The sequence below is a fragment of the Daphnia pulex genome, chromosome 3 (genome assembly GCF_021134715.1).
Source record: "Daphnia pulex isolate KAP4 chromosome 3, ASM2113471v1".
NCBI classification, from domain to species: Eukaryota; Metazoa; Arthropoda; class Branchiopoda; order Diplostraca; family Daphniidae; genus Daphnia; species Daphnia pulex.
This window is the reverse complement of record NC_060019.1, coordinates 11,099,275-11,117,446: the sequence shown is the minus strand read 5'-3', so window position 1 is coordinate 11,117,446 and position 18,172 is coordinate 11,099,275. Positions and strand designations below refer to the sequence as shown.

The 18,172-nt window shown below is 39.2% G+C and overlaps 3 long non-coding RNA genes across 8 annotated transcripts; 1 reads left to right on the top strand and 2 right to left on the bottom strand.

Annotated features, from left to right (window-relative positions):
• The first annotated feature begins 576 nt into the window (after positions 1-576).
• Positions 577-6,995, top strand: LOC124190025. Of its 4 annotated transcripts, XR_006872792.1 has the most exons (18): positions 577-713; positions 782-983; positions 1,405-1,484; positions 2,108-2,245; positions 2,315-2,550; positions 2,609-2,684; positions 2,755-2,815; positions 2,883-3,230; positions 3,302-3,733; positions 3,791-3,950; positions 4,024-4,264; positions 4,327-4,589; positions 4,657-5,044; positions 5,100-5,197; positions 5,442-6,157; positions 6,221-6,299; positions 6,569-6,713; positions 6,781-6,995. It is a non-coding gene; the product is annotated as an uncharacterized LOC124190025 (long non-coding RNA). The 4 variants fall into 4 exon arrangements; XR_006872790.1 differs by lacking the exon at positions 782-983 and having other exon boundaries at positions 5,442-6,713; XR_006872791.1 differs by lacking the exon at positions 2,108-2,245 and having other exon boundaries at positions 5,442-6,713.
• A 101-nt stretch (positions 6,996-7,096) lies between these two features.
• On the bottom strand, positions 7,097-7,940 carry LOC124190026. Its single transcript, XR_006872794.1, has 2 exons — positions 7,575-7,940; positions 7,097-7,424 (listed from the first exon to the last, which is right to left on the bottom strand). It is a non-coding gene; the product is annotated as an uncharacterized LOC124190026 (long non-coding RNA).
• A 2,973-nt stretch (positions 7,941-10,913) lies between these two features.
• On the bottom strand, positions 10,914-13,297 carry LOC124189693. 3 transcript variants are annotated; one of them, XR_006872628.1, is made up of 6 exons: positions 12,807-13,297; positions 12,607-12,744; positions 12,332-12,535; positions 12,092-12,247; positions 11,736-11,988; positions 10,914-11,340 (listed from the first exon to the last, which is right to left on the bottom strand). It is a non-coding gene; the product is annotated as an uncharacterized LOC124189693 (long non-coding RNA). The 3 variants fall into 3 exon arrangements; XR_006872630.1 differs by having other exon boundaries at positions 12,814-13,297; XR_006872629.1 differs by lacking the exon at positions 12,092-12,247 and having other exon boundaries at positions 12,807-12,912.
• Between the last annotated feature and the right edge of the window lie 4,875 nt (positions 13,298-18,172).

The following is an 18,172-nucleotide window of genomic DNA, read 5'->3' as shown; positions in this document are numbered from 1 at the left end:
CAAGGCAGAGGCGAAATTGGACTGGGCGTGGGAAGGCGAGTCTATTAAGGAACGGAAAATGTGAGGGCGATGAAAAATAATCAAAGAAAAGTTAACGAAATCAAAAAAAGATGATAATAAATGTATGAGGAAAATGGCGCTCATCGTTTTTTTTTTTAATGATGATGGCGAATGGATCGAACGCAATCCGCGGGCGCGAAACGACGCGCTTCGCCGGATTTTTTACTTTCTCGTTGACACTCGGCCATTCGCCGAATCGCCGTTAACTCTATCCCTTTTCTTTATTTTTATTTTCTTTCACCACTGTCATCTCTATTCGGTTTTCCGCGCCATTTGATGATCTGATATACTATTCGTGGAGTGGAGCTAATGACATTTTTTACTGGATGGTTTCAGTAGTGGCAGTTCCAATACTACTTCTTTCATGTGTCGTCGACGTCTGTGCTGTACTGTACTGTCGACTGTCGCTAGATGGCGGTTGTGTCATCAGGTGGCGCTGTCTGGCTGTCGGATTCCAACTGACGCCACACTCTGCCACACTCTGCGTCTCTGCCACACGCCACAGAAAACCGCCCACAATGGCACAATCCACATGTTTCTGAGACTCTGAGTAACTAATCTGAGACACAGAGTCACAAAGGCAAAATGTATTATCGTTATGGTTTTTTGGGATTCGACATTTTCACGCATTTTCCATCATGAATATTCATAAGGTAATTCTTGACTTCTTGTTTGAATTCCCCAAGTCAATGAAATGTAAAATGTTCGTGTAAATTTCCAGATAGTCTCACCTATATCTTAATGTAGTTGGCCAAATCATGTGATCACGTGGCGTGAGATTCCTGTCCATTTTACCGAAATGTCGTTTCTGTTGCTGTGCTAGTGCTACCGCTACCTAATAAAAAGTAGCAATAACCACCTGCAGTCCTGCATGTCTATCCCAATCCATGCAGAAACACTCGACAGGAATTAAAGCTATTGTGGTAACAAATTTCCCTAAAATAATGCAACAGATATATTTAGTTGATATCCAAAAGGTAGATTCCTTTACTTAACCATGGTAGAATTGTAGAATTTTCAGTGAAGTTGGAAATGTGGTTCTACGTAATTAAATTTTCCGTGTATTGTTTGAAGTTTTCCCAGCTGTGAATTCCTTTAATTTGTGATACCTACACACATAGTAAGTAAATATAGCGTAGGGTAATACAGAGTTTTCAGTTAAGTAAGTCATTTTACATGATCTATTGGTTTGAAATTCATTTCTTTTGTTAGCTAATTGAAAAATCTTGCCAGCTGTGAATTCTTTCATTAACTTATGATATCAACGAAAAACAGAGGGACTGCGTAGTTTTAACTCCTGCTCAATTGTACTAATTAAAGCATCTTTTCCTATTTTGTAAATAGGTTTGACAGCCAGAAGTCTGTGCTTCTTCATTGCTGCCCATGCTATATGTTGCAGCCAGCTGGAATAAGGTGTGAAGAAGGTTAGTTTTTTCTGCATCAATCATTGATAGTCCGAGTAGTGTTCAGTAGTTAACAAGCATTCAGAAAAGGTAGTGATTGTGGATTGGTGCAGAATAATCCCTCATCTTCAGTTTGATCTACTCGTTATTGTGTTACCTTTTCAGTTATTAATTTTTCCTTACGAAGCTCGCAAATGAAAGTGGCGATGAAAGTATAGCAGCGAAAAGATGCAAAGTAAATGTAAAATAAAGAAAAGAGGCAAAATAAGCAAGCGTAAACGTAGGATTCCAGTATACCAGAAATTATCACCGTTTCTTGCAAGGTTATTATTATTATTAACTAATAAATCGTCTTCCGCCAAACTCGTGACCTTGTTAGCAGAACCAGTTTGTTAGTCATTGCTTTTGCCCTCAATCACCATCTTGATACATGGCAGAATGAGTGATCATTTGGCAGTGATTGTCAAACCACTGCAGATCCGTCCCGATTACGGAACAGTTAAAGTCAGAGTTTCCGACACAGGGAGTTGTGCCGTTCACCTTTCTTTCGCCCAAGTTGTGGCTTAGTCCTACATTTCTTTGACGTTTTGGATGCGAAAATGATTTCCCCTTTTTCTCTATGGCACTTGTACCGACTTTTTAAGTGCCATCTGGTAGTTCGGATACCCACAGGCCACAGATGCTGCTGACGAGAAATTGTTAACTGAGCTACCACGCATATAAAGATGAAACTTGTCAGATGTCCCAAGTATTTATATTTGTTCGTCAAGGGTGTTGTTAAGGTAACAAATTATAGATGGTTCCATTGACTAATTGTGAAATTTATTAATAGTTTCATATTCATTTCTTAGGTTTGTTTTCCTGAAAGAGAGAAGTAATGAAGAAAAAAAAACCAACTTAAACTGAACCATTTTTCACCTTTTCTGTGGTGGAAAATCACATGTAATGTCATCAAAATGTAACGAAAATCCCCCCTCCCCCAAGGAGAAGAATAAAGCTGAATTCTGGTAAGACAAGAATGTCTGAAGATCCTTACATTTTCAAATTCAAGGAAGAGAAAGAGAACCATAATAAAGCAGTCGCTGAGGTAAATGAACAAATTGGTTTATTCAACTGCCAAATAATTAAATTACACTTTGGTATAGATGGATACATTTATCATTTAAAAGTATTGTCGCTTACGATGGCACGGTGCGAGGCTCCGACGGACTTGTACTAGAGGTGTATTACATTTATTGCACGTAAGCTGTGATTAGCTCTAACCTTACATGTGGTCCTCTCTATTCAACAGTCCTTTTTACAGGATGGTGTGACAGAACAATTGCAGTTGTGTCTGCAGAAGAATAGGAGATGTAAGTTTGTTACATCTAAAATTTACATTACTTACATTTTCGTTTACTTACTGAATCAGTTTCTCAGGTACGAGAGGCTGCAACTCCTCTAGTTCGAATTACAAAGTAGCCAGTGGGAATGTTAGCTGACCATTTCTAGATTCCGTTGTGTTAAAGGACGGAACGTCTATTCCTTGAAAAAGTGGGCCCAGTGTACTACTGTTGTGCATAATGGCAAGCAACACATAAAATCAAACGTGTTTTTGTTGCACCGGAGTCTGGTGATGGCGACATCATTATAAAAAGGATCAGTGTTAACATTGAGACCATGCTCGAGATCGCTGGAATTCTAGATTTCAATCGCCGTCACTCTAACGATATTTAAGAGGTGAAAAAATACTACCGCATCGAGGCTGCCTCAAGTGCAATCGTCAAGGTTAATCTGTTACTTAAATCGTTATAGAGATTATTTACTGTGTTACTGTCATTGCTTCTTTAAAAATCCAGGAGATGAGAAACGTGTCTAAAGTGTACGGAATCACCGAGATTTTTGGCTCTCTTTTTGGCCAGATTCGGGACATCAAGCGAAAGTTACCGGCTATTCACCCGTTTTGGAATGGGCGCTTTACTTCACCATTGTAGCAATTTTTTACACACACGCTCTCTACGTAACACCAGCTTGATCCCTGCCATTGAGCGTCTTATTCCTCACGTCAAGAGCGGCTCCGTTCCTCACGCCGTCCACCGCTCTGCAGGCCATCGCCACTGTTAACCACAACAAGTTCTTGTCTATTATTCTACCCGTGATCTTCAATGCTTTCGCCACCGTCTCCACCTTGTTCCGCGTTCAACCCAATTTCTTCGAGCTTCACAGCTGATCGCTGGCGTCATTTGGGACGCAATCAAGAAGTTCTTTACTTCGTGATGACCATCTTCCGCGTAAGTCCAAATCGAATCACAAAAACACCAGAACATTATTTTACTATTCTACGACAGAACTACGCTGATTCCAGGAATCCTTGCACAACTGCAGTTATTACGACGCCGCGTCGCCCACATCAAGACCAAGTCCTTCCGTTACCGCCTGGTGATAAATCTGGCCACCAGAGCCTTGAATTCAATTACATCTTTCTTAAGATCATGATTCGTTTGGAAGGTAAAATAAAAATTTATAGTGAATTTTCAGTAAGGAAAATAAAAATCGTGTTCTTTCGCTTTATTTCACTAAGGTGTTGAGGACGTTTAAAATGTCAATTTCGGGTGCATCAATGCCAACCATGTCCATGGCCTGACGGCCTATGGGGCCTAACGGCCTGACCGGATCTCCCTGGCCAACCCGAAATCACCGAGCTTGATAAATTTTTCATTATTTTTATCAAATAGGACTCCTACGTCCGTCTTTTCCGCAAACTGGATCTCAAGGACTTCAAGCTGGATACTCTGAAGGATGTTTTGCAAAAGACCATAAAGGTTGTTCCTCGCCAACAGTCTCCGTTCTCCCGTGCTAATGGAAATCTTCTTGTGCTCTCAAGGATATACTTTGATGTACCTTCACGTGGTCATGAAGAAAACGCTGGACTGGTGGAAGAAAAAGGATTGACCAAGATGGTCTCACGGCTTGAAATTGACCCGCAGCATGGTCATGCTCGGCGGACAACACATTAACTGGAGAGTCAACGATGTCGATATCACCGTTTAAACCGGAAATCTTGATGGACAATCGAGTCCCAATGTCCCTTTGCGCAGCCCCTTGCTGTTTCTTCGGCATCTGCTGTGGCAGTTCAATCGTCACCAAGTGAGTGAACATAGTCACGAAATTATATTGGCTTTGATTATGTTTATATCCATTGTAATAATTACAGGCGAGGATTTCGAGCTCTCAGAAGGAGAGTGTATCAAGCCCCGTTATGGCAGTTCTTCCTGACGATGGCTGAAAATTTATTGCAGGAACAGTGAATGGAATAATTGCGGTCTCAAAATATTGCGGTGTCCGTAAACACTCCTGGATTCGCTCTCCATCAGTTGGCATATGGAAACGTTATCCAGCCCACCATGCTCATCCGCTCCTATTTCTAACTGTTGTAATAACCATCCACTGGTGCCTGCTCCATGAAAAGCTGTCCTTTCCTGCACAGGACTCAAACAAGTTAACCCGTGTTCCGATTTGAAGTCGCTGAATATTTCCTATTAATCACAACTTCAACTACCAATCTTCAGCTTTACATCCCAAAAGTTTAGGACGTGTTACTGGTAAGCATAATACATTTTTACTTCTTTTCTCTCCCATTTATGGGTTTATCTACAGCAGTGATCAAGGTAGTGCATTTCATTGGCGCCAATCCCTGCAGGAGTGCAGGTCTCGCCTCATAATAGGAAGCACACAACAAACTTCCAGTGACAGAGGTAAAAAAGATGCGTTGTCATTTTTGGTTTTGCCCCCGACGTAATTGAAATCATTAGTTTCTATAGTTAATTAGAAACAGTTAATGCATCAACAAAGGAATTCCAGATATTCTTCAATATTGGATTTGGAATTCCAGATATTCTTCAATATCATACCATCATAAATATAATTTGCTTTAACATGTTTTTTGAGAATTCGTCATTCTCAATGCAATATTAACGATTTTATTCATTTCTTATTTAGATTTTGTCTATCAGAGAATGAGACCAAATGTGTGGCATCTGGTTGTCTCTCCCCCCCCCCCCAAAAAAAAAAGACCACAAATTTCTTCAATTTGCTGGTAGATCTCAGAGAGCTAGCAATACTGCAGACAGGAACTCTTGCTTAATGCCACCACTTAAGCTAGGTAACAAAGTCAAATCAAGTTATATTTAATTGTTATTGTCAAAACAGTGAATCGCCCATTAGTAGTTTACAAACAAATTTATTAATCAGGATCTTTAGTGTATACATATGTATAATCTATGGTGATGTGACGATGTCCTTGTCCTGACGTGTCTTTGCAGTGTCTGACCCTCGGTCAAGGTTTTCTAGATAGTTGATTTTGGTATTTAGAACTTTTAGGATTTTTCGCTACAAATTTGAAAACCCATATGTTTCTAATGATTCTTTTAATTATTCAAAATTTAGACTTGACTAATGAAATTAATTTTGTGGGAAACTGCGGACAAGTAGAGCGAAACTTGTGCTACTGTGGTCTCATTATTCTCCTCTTTACACGCGGAAAAGCCCAGTGATGAATGGATAATAAAGTAATGAGGTCGCCAAGCTGCTCTTGTAATAGCCAAAATGGCTAGTTAGTGCAATGATATTTCGTTGCAATAGATTTTACCTGCTCATGCAGGTAGGTGACAATCCATTCCGTCTACTCGTCCGTGGATGCTAAGGGCTATCACTAGGTGGCTAACATTAAGAGTCTTCATTAGAGACGATGTTTTGCTTAAATTGCTATTCTTTTCGAGATCGAGACACTGTTCGAGAACGTATTAGTTATTCATCACGGGTACTTTTTCCCTGACATTTTCCTCCTTAAAATGGTAGGTAATTAAATTTATATTTTTAGTGTGGTGAGTTTACAGATAACAGCCTACAATTTATATTTGGCAATTCCATCTCATCTTGTGGCCTGAAATTGCTTTACATTATTTCCCCAAAATGTCTTTTGCTGCACGTTTCGCCACGTGCAGAAATACTTCAAAACAGTAAATTGAGTAACTTGGTCAACTTTTTAACCCTAATTAGGATACACATTAAGTTATTAGATGACTTTGTTTCTGGTAGTAGTTGAGATTTTATTTTTCTATTAACAGCCTGGTGAAGTGTGAGCTTCTTCGTTGCAGACCAATGGACAAGATTTGTTGCAGCAGGCTGGCGAAAGGTGTCCCTCTTGCAGGCTCGCTACCTGTACAGGTTGCAGCTTTTGTCACATGCAGCAACACATCAGAACAATTTAAAGTAACTAATAAGTAGATTGTCACACATGATTTTGTTTTCTGTTTGTAATTGAGTTTTATTCCTCAAGTAGGATTAACAGCCTCTTAACTCAAGGTCTGAGCTACTTTGTTGGTCCAATGTGCATGCTTCGTAGAATATTTCATATTGATAAAATTTATTTAATGAAGGTAAATGGTAAATATTTATGATTGGGGATGAAAAACTTCTGTACATAATAGTATTAATAAGATTGTAAACAGTTATAGTACTTTATGAAATCTTTAAAATACAATGTTATATATATATCTCTTAAATTAAAACCCAACTTATTTTCATCATCTGTTAAACTGTTACTTTCTTCTGTTTTTTGTTTTCATTTTCATAATGATTACTGCACCAACTTATTAAATTAAAAACAATACATTGAATTTATTAGATGACAGGGGCTCTGTTGCTATCTCAACCATGATAATAACAGTGTTATTGTTGGTTTCAAGGTTATTTTTATGTAGCAGTAGAACATGTAAGATCAGTTTGCATCTCAGTTGTATACTGCATGGATAAGATTTGAGTGCCAGAGAAGGAAAAGATTTGACATGACAGACAAATTAACAAACAACACACTGAATTGTGACATCAAGGACAGCAGCAGAAACAGTTTTTTCACCATCACCTCATTAGGCAGGATCTCCAATTCTCCATTAACAGCCAAACATCAAGAGTCATCGAAAGCTACAGAGAAAAAGAAAGATTAATCACAAGTAAGGCAAAGTGCAGAATGACAGGAATGAAGTTAAAAGTAAACAAGGTGATACGTAAATGTAGCAGTATACGATATTTCGTCAAAAATCTGGAATCACTATAACAGATGTAGAAACTTACTTGTATAGAAGCACTCCTCATTGTCGAAACATTTATACCTTGGGAGATTTCGTCTGTTGTGATGTGTGATGCAGCAGTGATGTTGAGGTGGTGTATTTTTTGTGAAGACTGGATATAAATTTGGAGGGGAGAATATTACGTGAACGTGAGTATCAAAGTTATTTGCCTTTATTTGTTAGTTCTTTCAATTGAGTGTCAAGTGTCAACATTGTTTTCATGTTACTGCTGAACGTTTCTTTTTTCTGACGCTAGACAGCATAGCTTTTGATCATTTTCCACTCAGTTTAGTTACGCTTACTTTGTTTCTCGCTGCTATTGCAAACAAACTTTTGGGTGATAACTGTCAGTTTCTGTTTCTACAACAAAGCTCACTTGTTAGATTTTTAATATTGTGTTTTTTTTCTACTTCCGGTTTTCTCTTTTCAGTCAGTAGTTCAGTAAATATTCATCTGAAGTACAAACGAACCACACATTCGTGATCCTCGTAAAATTTGTGGTAAAGTTCATGTTTTATTTTGTACGAAAGCGTACTTCCGGTTTCAAAAATTTTCCTGAACTATAGTTCAGGAAAATTCTCGATTTTGACCAAAATCTGGATTTCGCTTAAATTAGACCTAATCGACCCCAAATTTTACGTAGATCACGAATATTTGGTTTATTTGGTCGGCAGCTCAATGGTTGAGGCGCTATCGCTTACTTCCGGTATACTTCCGGAAAATTTGCATAAAACTAGCAAGTGAGCTTTGTTCTCTGCACAATTCTAAAGACTGCTTGCCAGCTAAAGCAAACAGAAAAGGTCTTTTTGATTTACTTTTGTGACTTTTGTGACTATTCTAAAGCCGGTCCTGTAGATAGTGAGTTTTGGACGTATCTAATAGTGTTTCACCGTTGTGCTTTTTTGGATTCGTTATCGTTATCGTTAATCGTTATTTTTTCAATTTTTCATTCGTTTCGTTCTTCGTTTCGTTAATTTAAACGTGTCGCATTTTTCTCTTTTTGCGACCGTTATCGTTTACCTTACAATTTTTTTTTAAAACCTAGTTTTCTAAGGCCTGTTAGGTCAAATGATGTAGCGATAATAATGACCTAATTCCTCGCTAGGGGATCGCTAAGTCGCTAGTAGGTGGTCATCCCAAAATTGAAAATTCCAAATTTTGAGGGGAAAAAAAGTTTCCCCTGGTGGTCAAAAAATTAGAAATCTCTACGGTTTTGATACGAAAAATTTAGCAAGAAATTAACGAAAACAACGAAAAAAACAGCCATTTCGTTATCGTTAACGAAAAAAACGAGCATTTTCCAAAAAAGTCGATAACGAGGCTCGTTAATACGTTATTTTCGTTGTCGTTATTTAAACGAGTGAAACACTAGTATCTAATAGATGGCGTGAAGGAATATTGTGTTGTCAAATGTGGGCTTAATATGGCGGCTCGTTTCTAAATCTTCAGCTACAGCTATTTTCTTCGAAAGATACAAATGAACACATAGGTTAATTCGAGTAATTTCGTTTGTAACTTGTCGGTGATGTGTTCTATTCCGTGTACATGTTGGATAACCTTAGTGTTTCTCACCAACTTACAGGAGGAAACGTAGCCTACCGTTGACTATTTTGTTCAAAATGTGCCATCGAAATGACACAGGTAACTACCAACACTAGCTTTATTACAGTATTGTTGAAAAACATACAATCTTCTCATCTTTTATTAGGATTCATTATAATTATCTGCTGTAAGAATTGGACTTGCTAGATCACCAACCCATCACGGACAAATCTCTCATTCCATATCTTCTAGAGAACCTTGGCTAACTGTTTGGTGGTTTCAAGTGTAAGTTCACTTGTCATGTCAAGGAACTTTCTTTGTTGCAGTCTAATATGTATTCAAAGTATTGATCTGCACTCACGTCTATGCTGGTTATAAGACGATTTCAACTGCAGTATACTGATTACTGTTTAATTATTCTTTTATTTTCATAGTTGTCAAGCACATTGATGACACAAATTATTAACAAGGTGACTTAATTTTCTTATTTTTTATTTACAGGTTTGAAACTATAGGTTTCTAAATTTGCATGACAGACTTTAAGTAAAGTCATGTTGAAGAAAAAGAACTGACTGACAGTCAACAATGTACACTACCTTGTTTGGTAACCTGTTGGCTGCTTCCCTTGAATCTCCCTTTTTACTTTCTTAAGCTTGATTTGAGGTATTGCTTTCTGTCGCTCAAATATTGTTGAAAAATTATTCTCAAACTAATAAATGTTCATTCTGTCTACAGGGTAACTCCTTCGCTACTTATCATGGACTTCATCCATTGGTGATGCTATAATTCAAGAGAATGCTGTCATTCAAGACTGAAAAATTGTGTAGTTGTTAGATAAAACAAGTGCATGTCTGGGCTCCCTTCTTTCTTTGGCCCCATTTCCCTAACTAACCACTAACCAACGCCCGCCGGTGGTCACTCACCCGCTGTGAAACCAGGAGGAGGGGAGGGCTCTGGTCGAACGGGGACTTGGAAGGCGCATGATCCGACGAAAACTTTTAGAGGGTCATGAGTCTAACCCGGAAGCCTAGTATGACTAATCGCTCCCCAGTAAAACTTGCCTCGCACTCTTCTCTCCTCTTCCATTTCCAGGTAATCTCCCTGGATCTACGCCGACACTGCATGTGCGAGTTTTAGCAAGCAATCCGCCACCTAATTTGACAAAAAGTGATAGTTTGTTTTCACGGAAATTTCGTGAGACGGTTACAAAATTTCTAATTCAACAATCTGATGTAGAAATTTGCATCTAGTCTACTGGTGCAAATTGCGATTCTGTAAGCCTGATTAATTTAGGTGATGTGTTAAAAGCAATTGTGGGTTTTTTAACACATCTCCTAAATAATCAAGCTTAAAGAATCGCAATTTGCACCAGTAGACTAGATGCAAATTTCTACATCAGATTGTTGAATTAGAAATTTTGTAACCGTCTCACGAAATTTCCGTGAAAACAAACTATCACTTTTTGTCAAATTGGGTGGCGGATTGCTTGCTAAAAAGCCTCGCACAAAAAAAATTGTCTCGAACCGGACGCTCTGTTTAATGAATTATTTATTTTGTAAGTGTTCCAGAATAAAAATGAGGATTACATATTTATCAATAATATTTACATGTTATAGATATTTGTGGGGAAATAAGGGTATAAGGAATGGGTGTTGGTGGAAGTTATGAGGTTTAAGGAATGGATGTTGGTGGAAGTTATGGGGTTTGAGGAATAGATGTGGTAATATAGGTAGGTATATGGATGTGATAGACAAAGGATTTTATGTCAACCTTATTAAAACAAACCACGACTTCTTCTAGCTAATGAAAATCAATTGCCCCCCATCCCCCCCAATCTCCTCCTCGCTGGTTTCCCAATCGCGAAGGCATGTTTATTATTTGTTCAACGTAAAAATTCCCCGTATTACTATTTTTTTTCATTCTCAACATATAAACGGTTAACTTCATAGACACAAGTAGCAATTAAACAAAATACTGGATGTAACTGATGTAGCACAACACCAGCAATTCAGCACCAAGAAACTTTTCTGTTCCTTTTCAACATATAAACGGTTAACTGCATAGACACAAATAACAATTAAAACTGGATGTAACTTTTGTGCACAACACCAGCAGTCCGGCACCAAGGAACAGCAACAGCATAACTCGATGCAAAATAACTTTCACCAGTATAGGCTGCAACAACATGCCATATTGGACAGCAACATCACTGCTACGTAAACATAAACCTATGAACAAAATGAAATTAATGTTTGATCAATGGAAATTTTGTATAAAATAAAAAAAAAATCACTTCAAATGGAGTTCACCCAAATATTCTATGGCAAAACTATCTTGATAACTATAGTTTAAACAAAAATTTACATGAAACTAGATTACTCATTTAATATTCATTCGAAATTTGTAGTGCTCTGCAGTGAAACAAAAACATTCTTCTACAGTATCTGCCTATCTTGTTAACCAATTTCCCTTAAACAATCCATAACTCAATTGACATATGATCAAAGGAAAGAGCTGTTGACATGATGAAATCCCCAAATGTTAAAATTTAACAATGTAAGCAATTATAGTGGTCCAAGCATGATACTTCCCAAGTTAGAACTTATAATTTTTATCAAATTACCATTTCAAGGAGTCTTCTTGCAGTTCTACTAGATGTTCAACATTTTGGCAACCACAATGCAGCATGATCCAGCGTCAACTCAGATATGGCTGATCACAGAAGAATTGAAGCATGGGACTCTCCCACACTCCAGGAGAACATCAGCACCAAAGACTGCATGCAACAGCTCAATTTAATCACACCTTTCACTGGATGACTGCAACGAATCCATGCGCACATAAGACTGCAACAAAGAAGCGCAGACTTCACCTGACTATTGAAAAACAAAAACAAGTTACTAACAAGGAACAGAATCTCATGTGACATAACAAAACAACAGAAGTATGAAGTTAAACTATACAATCTCTCAGAATTACCTTGATAAATCTTACAAAGGAATTTGTAGTTGTCAAGTTTTACAACTTGAAAATAACAAATGTAATCCATATTTCCATAATAGTCTTAACTCATAATTACAACAGAGAAGCAAAAGGGTCTACTCTCTAGTCATTAACTAAATCTGTAGCGATCAACTATCAGTTGAATACAAAATAAAAAAAAAAAAATAAAAAACACAAGATTTCCCAAGTTACAACCAATAATATCAATCAAATTACCAATTCAAGAAGTTTTCCTGCAGTTACACTTGGGATAGCACCAGCTCGATAAACTGCATGCAGAAGCTGCAACTCAACCATGACTCGATCACACCTTTCACCAGCTGGCTGCAACAAAACCACATTAATGATACTACAGCCATGAAGCTCAGACTTTGTCATGTTCTCAACTTCTGCAACAGTTGAGCAAAGGGATCTCCATCTCTGACCAAAACATCAACTAATTAAACCTATTGCATTATTGCAGGGAAATTTATCAACATCAACAAAATTACTTTACTAGCTCTGAACCTGAAGTGTTTCAGAACGAGATGAGACGTACAGCCGAATGGCCGACATTTCGGCCAAATGGACAGCAGTTTCGACCCAAGTGGTCACATTATTTGGCCAAGTGAAATTATAAGCCACATTGCCTGTAAATTCAGACAGAAACATTAAGATTAATTAAATTGAAGAAATCAAAACTAGCATTTACCAATTACATTTCATGGCTGAAAATGTAGATCGACACCGCAATTCCGTAATGTATTTCGAATACACTTTCAGTCAGCGTCTCGGTCTCTCGGAAACAAATGGCAAATATTTCGTCCTCACGAGGACACTCGAGTCACCTGGTGGCTGGGGGACAAACCATTTTAGCCACCTAACGACAGCCAAAAGAATTCCCTCACGATTACCACGTTTGACTGTACGGAACGGATGGATTGCTTTCCGAACTCCGAAGCTTAACATCACGTCTCACGAGAAATGAATTATCAGATGCACATCACACACAAATAAATCTGATGAGATTGGGGGTATGGGGGGTCCAGACAAAAAATAAAACTTGAAATTTTATGAAGAAAAGAATAATTTTCCTGCCTGTGGTAAGGCAGCAGCAGCAAGTCAGCAACGGATGTCTGTGTTTGAGTAAAGAGTTCCAACTAACTTTGGCATCAAATAGTCATGTTGAATCTAAAAGAAATATTCCAATGAATATTCCAACATTAATGCAACAAACTAAGTTAAAATACCCGACAATAGAACTCCAGTGCCCGACAGTAGAACTCTACTACGCGACAATAGAACTTCAATAATTTTTTAAATGATTTAGTTAGTCTAGAACCAGATCCCCTCATCAGTCATCGAATGGCTTCTCTCTGTTTTATATTGGCGATAATTACGTACTTCACCAAGGAGTCGTTGATAGCATTAATATTGATAGCATTAATAAAAAGGAGGAACTAATTGAGAAAAGAATCCAGGTGAGAAATCAATCATAGACTAATCTAATCAACTCCATCGAAAATATCAATAAGGTTTAACCGAACACACTCGGCAATACACACTTGGCAATATTTTTGCGATGTTGCGCATGTTCGCCTCAGAGTCGGTATGTTATATGCGTTAAACAACAACTACCATTCGTCTGACTACGTCGCATATGACTAATAACGAATTGCAAAATCAATCTCCCGTAAAGTGGTCTCCACTGACCTCACTATTATAGCAGACAGGAGATCGGGCTTTTCCCTTTTCCATGAAGCATGGGTGAGCATGAAGATGCGATTTAATGCGCCACCTGTCGCAATAATTCACTACGGAATTTAAATTAAATTATTATTTCAATAGAGTCCCAAATAAAAAATCAAGACCTGAGAAATTAGATATCTAAATTACGTCTCCTCCTTTAAGGAAAATAATCCGAATTCCTCCGGCAGTTTCCGAGCATTTTTTCGATTAATCTCCTCACGAAATCCACAATAGGAAATCTCCATACCACAGCGTATTTAATAGGCAAGGTATTTAATTAATCCGAAATTTTCTAATAAAGAACTTGTTTGTCAACTAATTTCAAACATATGACGGATCAAATTCGTAGCCGTCGACAGATGAGACCTGGGCTAATTAACTGCTTTATATACGCTCCTATATGCGGAAAGTTGAAAATTCCTCTCACTGCCGTTCAGTTCCGCAGGAAGTAAGTAATTGCGAATGATGAAAATTCTCAGCTCAGCACCAACGAAATAATATTCATTTCTGTATCCTACCAACGCGTTGTAATATTATTATTATTATTAAAAATAAAATTCTGTTCTTGTCACTAATTGACGCATCAGATTCAAATTTCAATTAACTATATAAATAAGCTGATTTTTCGTTACCGTCACATCAACTTCACAGAGTTCAGTTACGTCAATCTTATTTTTTTTTTTTATAAAGAGAAATTTATCTGTTGCAGCTTACGGGAAAATGAAATTCCCATTGTGATCCCGCGTCCCCAATCCCCCGTTTAACATGTTATTCGTGATGCACGATTACACGTGAATTTCGTGATAATAAAAATAATAGGTAGCGACGGTAGCGTACCTGGTATAACCACATCAGTTGAAACTTTCATGGCGTAACAACGCCAAACGTAATACGAGTAGTAGCCCAGCCAGTTGTACACAATAGAAAAGAAAAGAAAAAAAGGAAAATGGCAAAGACGAAGAGATAAAGTAAATTAGAAACGTCTCCGGTTGCCTGCTACTACTACACGAAAGGGAATTACTGGGGGGGCCAACCTAAGTAGACAAATGACGGGGTAGATTATAATAATAACTCGCCCAAATAAGATACACACGCAGAGCCCACGACTCTGCCTCCATTATTGTCCAGCAAAACGAAAAGGAGAAGAGAGATATTTATTATTGGAGTCTCTACTGTCAGTGTACAGCAGCAGCAGTATTACATGTTCAAATGTGTTTCAGGAATAACCGGAAGGCCTCACATCTCATCACTCCCAGCTTCCTTTTAGCTACATGACCCGTCGTCATCTCTCTCCCCATTTCGGGCTTCATTTGCTCTTATATGTTCTGTCGCTGACCGCAACACGGACGGACCCGTGTAACGTCTGTGTGAGGCGCGTGGGCAGCAGCGTCTTATAGCGGACGACGGCTCCCATTCAGCCACGCAGCACACAGCCTCATCCGATTCAAAAGAGCCGCACACGCCAATGATGTATTTAGACGCCAACCACACACAGAGTAACTCATCGCATTTAGACTGTAGCAGCAGCAGCAGTAATAGCAATAGTCCTAGTCCAAAGTATCTGAATGCCGACCAGCTATGTGTGTGGCTATACAACAGTAAATATATAGCGTAAGATAATCCGCCGAGTCGACTCGGGCCCTGGGTATGTCTTTTGTTTATGTTAGCGGAGCAGCAGCAAGGAGCAGCAGGAGGCGGCTGTGCTCGGTGTCGCCGGGCTCCTTCAACCACGGCAAAGCTCTTTACATAGTAGACACAGGAGCAGCGGAGAAGAGGCCTTTAGTCTTAATATAAAAAGCGAGGTGACGTGGCATGGCAGCAGCTAGGCTATATAGGGCCATCAAAGGAAAAGAGAGAGAGCTGTTTTGTTTCGAAAGGAAAAAAAAAAACCCGCACACACACACACGGATATGTAGTATGTGTCGTCGTAGAGTATATTTGTATCTACTACGTGGAATAAAATGAACGAAGGGAATATAAAGAATTCAAGAAAGAGAATGGCTTTCTTCTTCTTCTATTCTCCTCCTGTGTGTTGTCTACACATAGATATAGGACTTGAACAACTTTTTGCACTCTATTGATCTAGCAGCTTTATAAGAGACGAAGACAGAGAGAGAGAGAGAGAAAAGAAACGAAAACTATACAAGACGCGGGACCCCCCTCTACTTTCTCCCTTTTCTCTGGCTGTCTGTCATGACAGCCAAATACGCGGGACACGAAAGGATGTGCGCTTGCAAACAGCAAGTAGCGGCGGTGGTGGCGGCCGGGCGGATGTATGTTAAAGCGATAAAAGAAAAAGAAGAAGCCATCAGCGGCGGCAACAGCAGCCAGCAAGCAGCGGAGAAAAAATCTGGGGGGGTGGAAACAAACAAAAAAATACTAGCTGGGATTGCACTCAAAGGATTGACACGGTAAGATGATATCGTCATAGTGACGACGTAAAGACGGAGAGACGCTCTTCTCGGCCAGCACCGCGTCCGCTGCGTTGTGTATGTCCTGTCTCTCTAGCGGATCGAATGATTCCGGCCGATTCCGGCCGTGGCCGTATAGGCTCTGTATTATGTCTGGGCTGTTGCGTGTCTGTGGCCGTCCCCATTTTCCCTATACTAGTTCGATCGATGGCCAAGAAGAGCGGATTGAACGGCAACAAAAGTGAGCGGGAATATAAAAACGACTTTCCTCATGTATTTCTTATACCAGCTAGTATCCTATATACTTAATCTTACCTATAACTTGTGCGCATATAGACTTCCCAGCTCTATTATCGCTAGCAATTAAAATACTTTCCAATGTCTCCTTGGCGAACACGTCTAACGTAGTACATCGCACGGACCCACACAATCTCAAACTCGTCAGCCCGGTCTAAATCCAATCACCTGCTGGGTGGGGTTTTACACGCCAACTTGCACCTGACACCCCTGCGGCCATCAAACCGTCGTACATGTGTGTGTGTATAGTCTATACAGCAGTCCGTGTGTGTGAATTGTACGCCAATTAAGGAACGACAATCGACTCCAACATATATATATATAGCCTCCTGTCTGCTTTAGTGGGTTTATTGGTCGTCGGCGCTCCCGAACGAACGAAGAAGAAAGAAAAAAAAATAAAATAAAAACTTTCGGTGCTGAATCCTCCGTATAGTTGGTTGAACCGGGAATATATATGATATATAAGAGTCCTTGTTATATTCACTCTGCGCTCCTCGCTCATATCCTCGATCGATTGCTGTGCTGTGACGAGCAAAGTTGCGGACTCTCGTCACTGTCTCTCTTCAAACCCGAGAGACTCTTTTGATGAAAAGGAAATCGCATTTGGAACGGAGAGGAGGAGAAACAAAAAATCGTCATCTTGGGTAAACTATATACGTTATATAACTATTTAAAAAAATAATAATAAAAAACAAAAAAGGACGCCATTACTCAATACGGAGAGGCTAGAGTCATTCCGTTTGAAAAGCTTTTCATGTATACACACAAGTCAATTGAAAAATGCCTACTGCTATATAGATCTCTAAGTATACACGCCAAAAGCTCTCTCTCTCTCTTAGTCGTCGTCGTCGTCTATTTGCGCCGGGGCAGCACACGACTCCTCGAGAATTCAATCAAAGAATGATGAGAGAAAAAGAAAAACCCCCACGTCATTCATCGTTGGCGGGTGCCCCTCGAGATTCCAAAGTGCTGTGCTGTATATACTACCGGTATATTACGGCCAGCAGCAGGAGATACATAGTAGAAGAAGAAAAGATTCAGCGCAGATTGGTGGGGGGCGCATTTCGTACCTATAACTTTCGACCTAGACTATTCATTGTCTCGCGCCCCGTAATAGGCCTGTGTCTAATGAATTATACGCATGACGGCATGAATATCAGTATAATATCAGTTTGGTGTATCGACTGTAAAGCGTAGCCTGGGCATCAATTGAGTATAGATATAGCGATCGATAGCTAAAAGGTGATATCCGCCTGGAAAGACAATCAATTTCTTTTGCCCTATCCAAGAATAATTAATTAATACACAAGGGACTAGCTCATAATAATCTGCGGTGGAATTCCGGACGAATTTCCGCATAAGGGGGGAAACTATTGACGATTAATTGCGACGGATCTGCCAGTACATTCCAAATTTCCCGCGGCAGAATTATTTGAATTTCATCATTAAGAGAAAGGCCCTTTTCAAAAAAATAAATCAAATAGAAATGCATTTCTATTTTAGCTTTCCATCCAATCTGGATCGAGTGAAAAGCCCGTTCGATTGATTCCCTCCGCCTGTCACACATTTCGGGCTCAAATGACTTTGAACTCAAATGGATCTCTGCTGCTGCATTGATCAA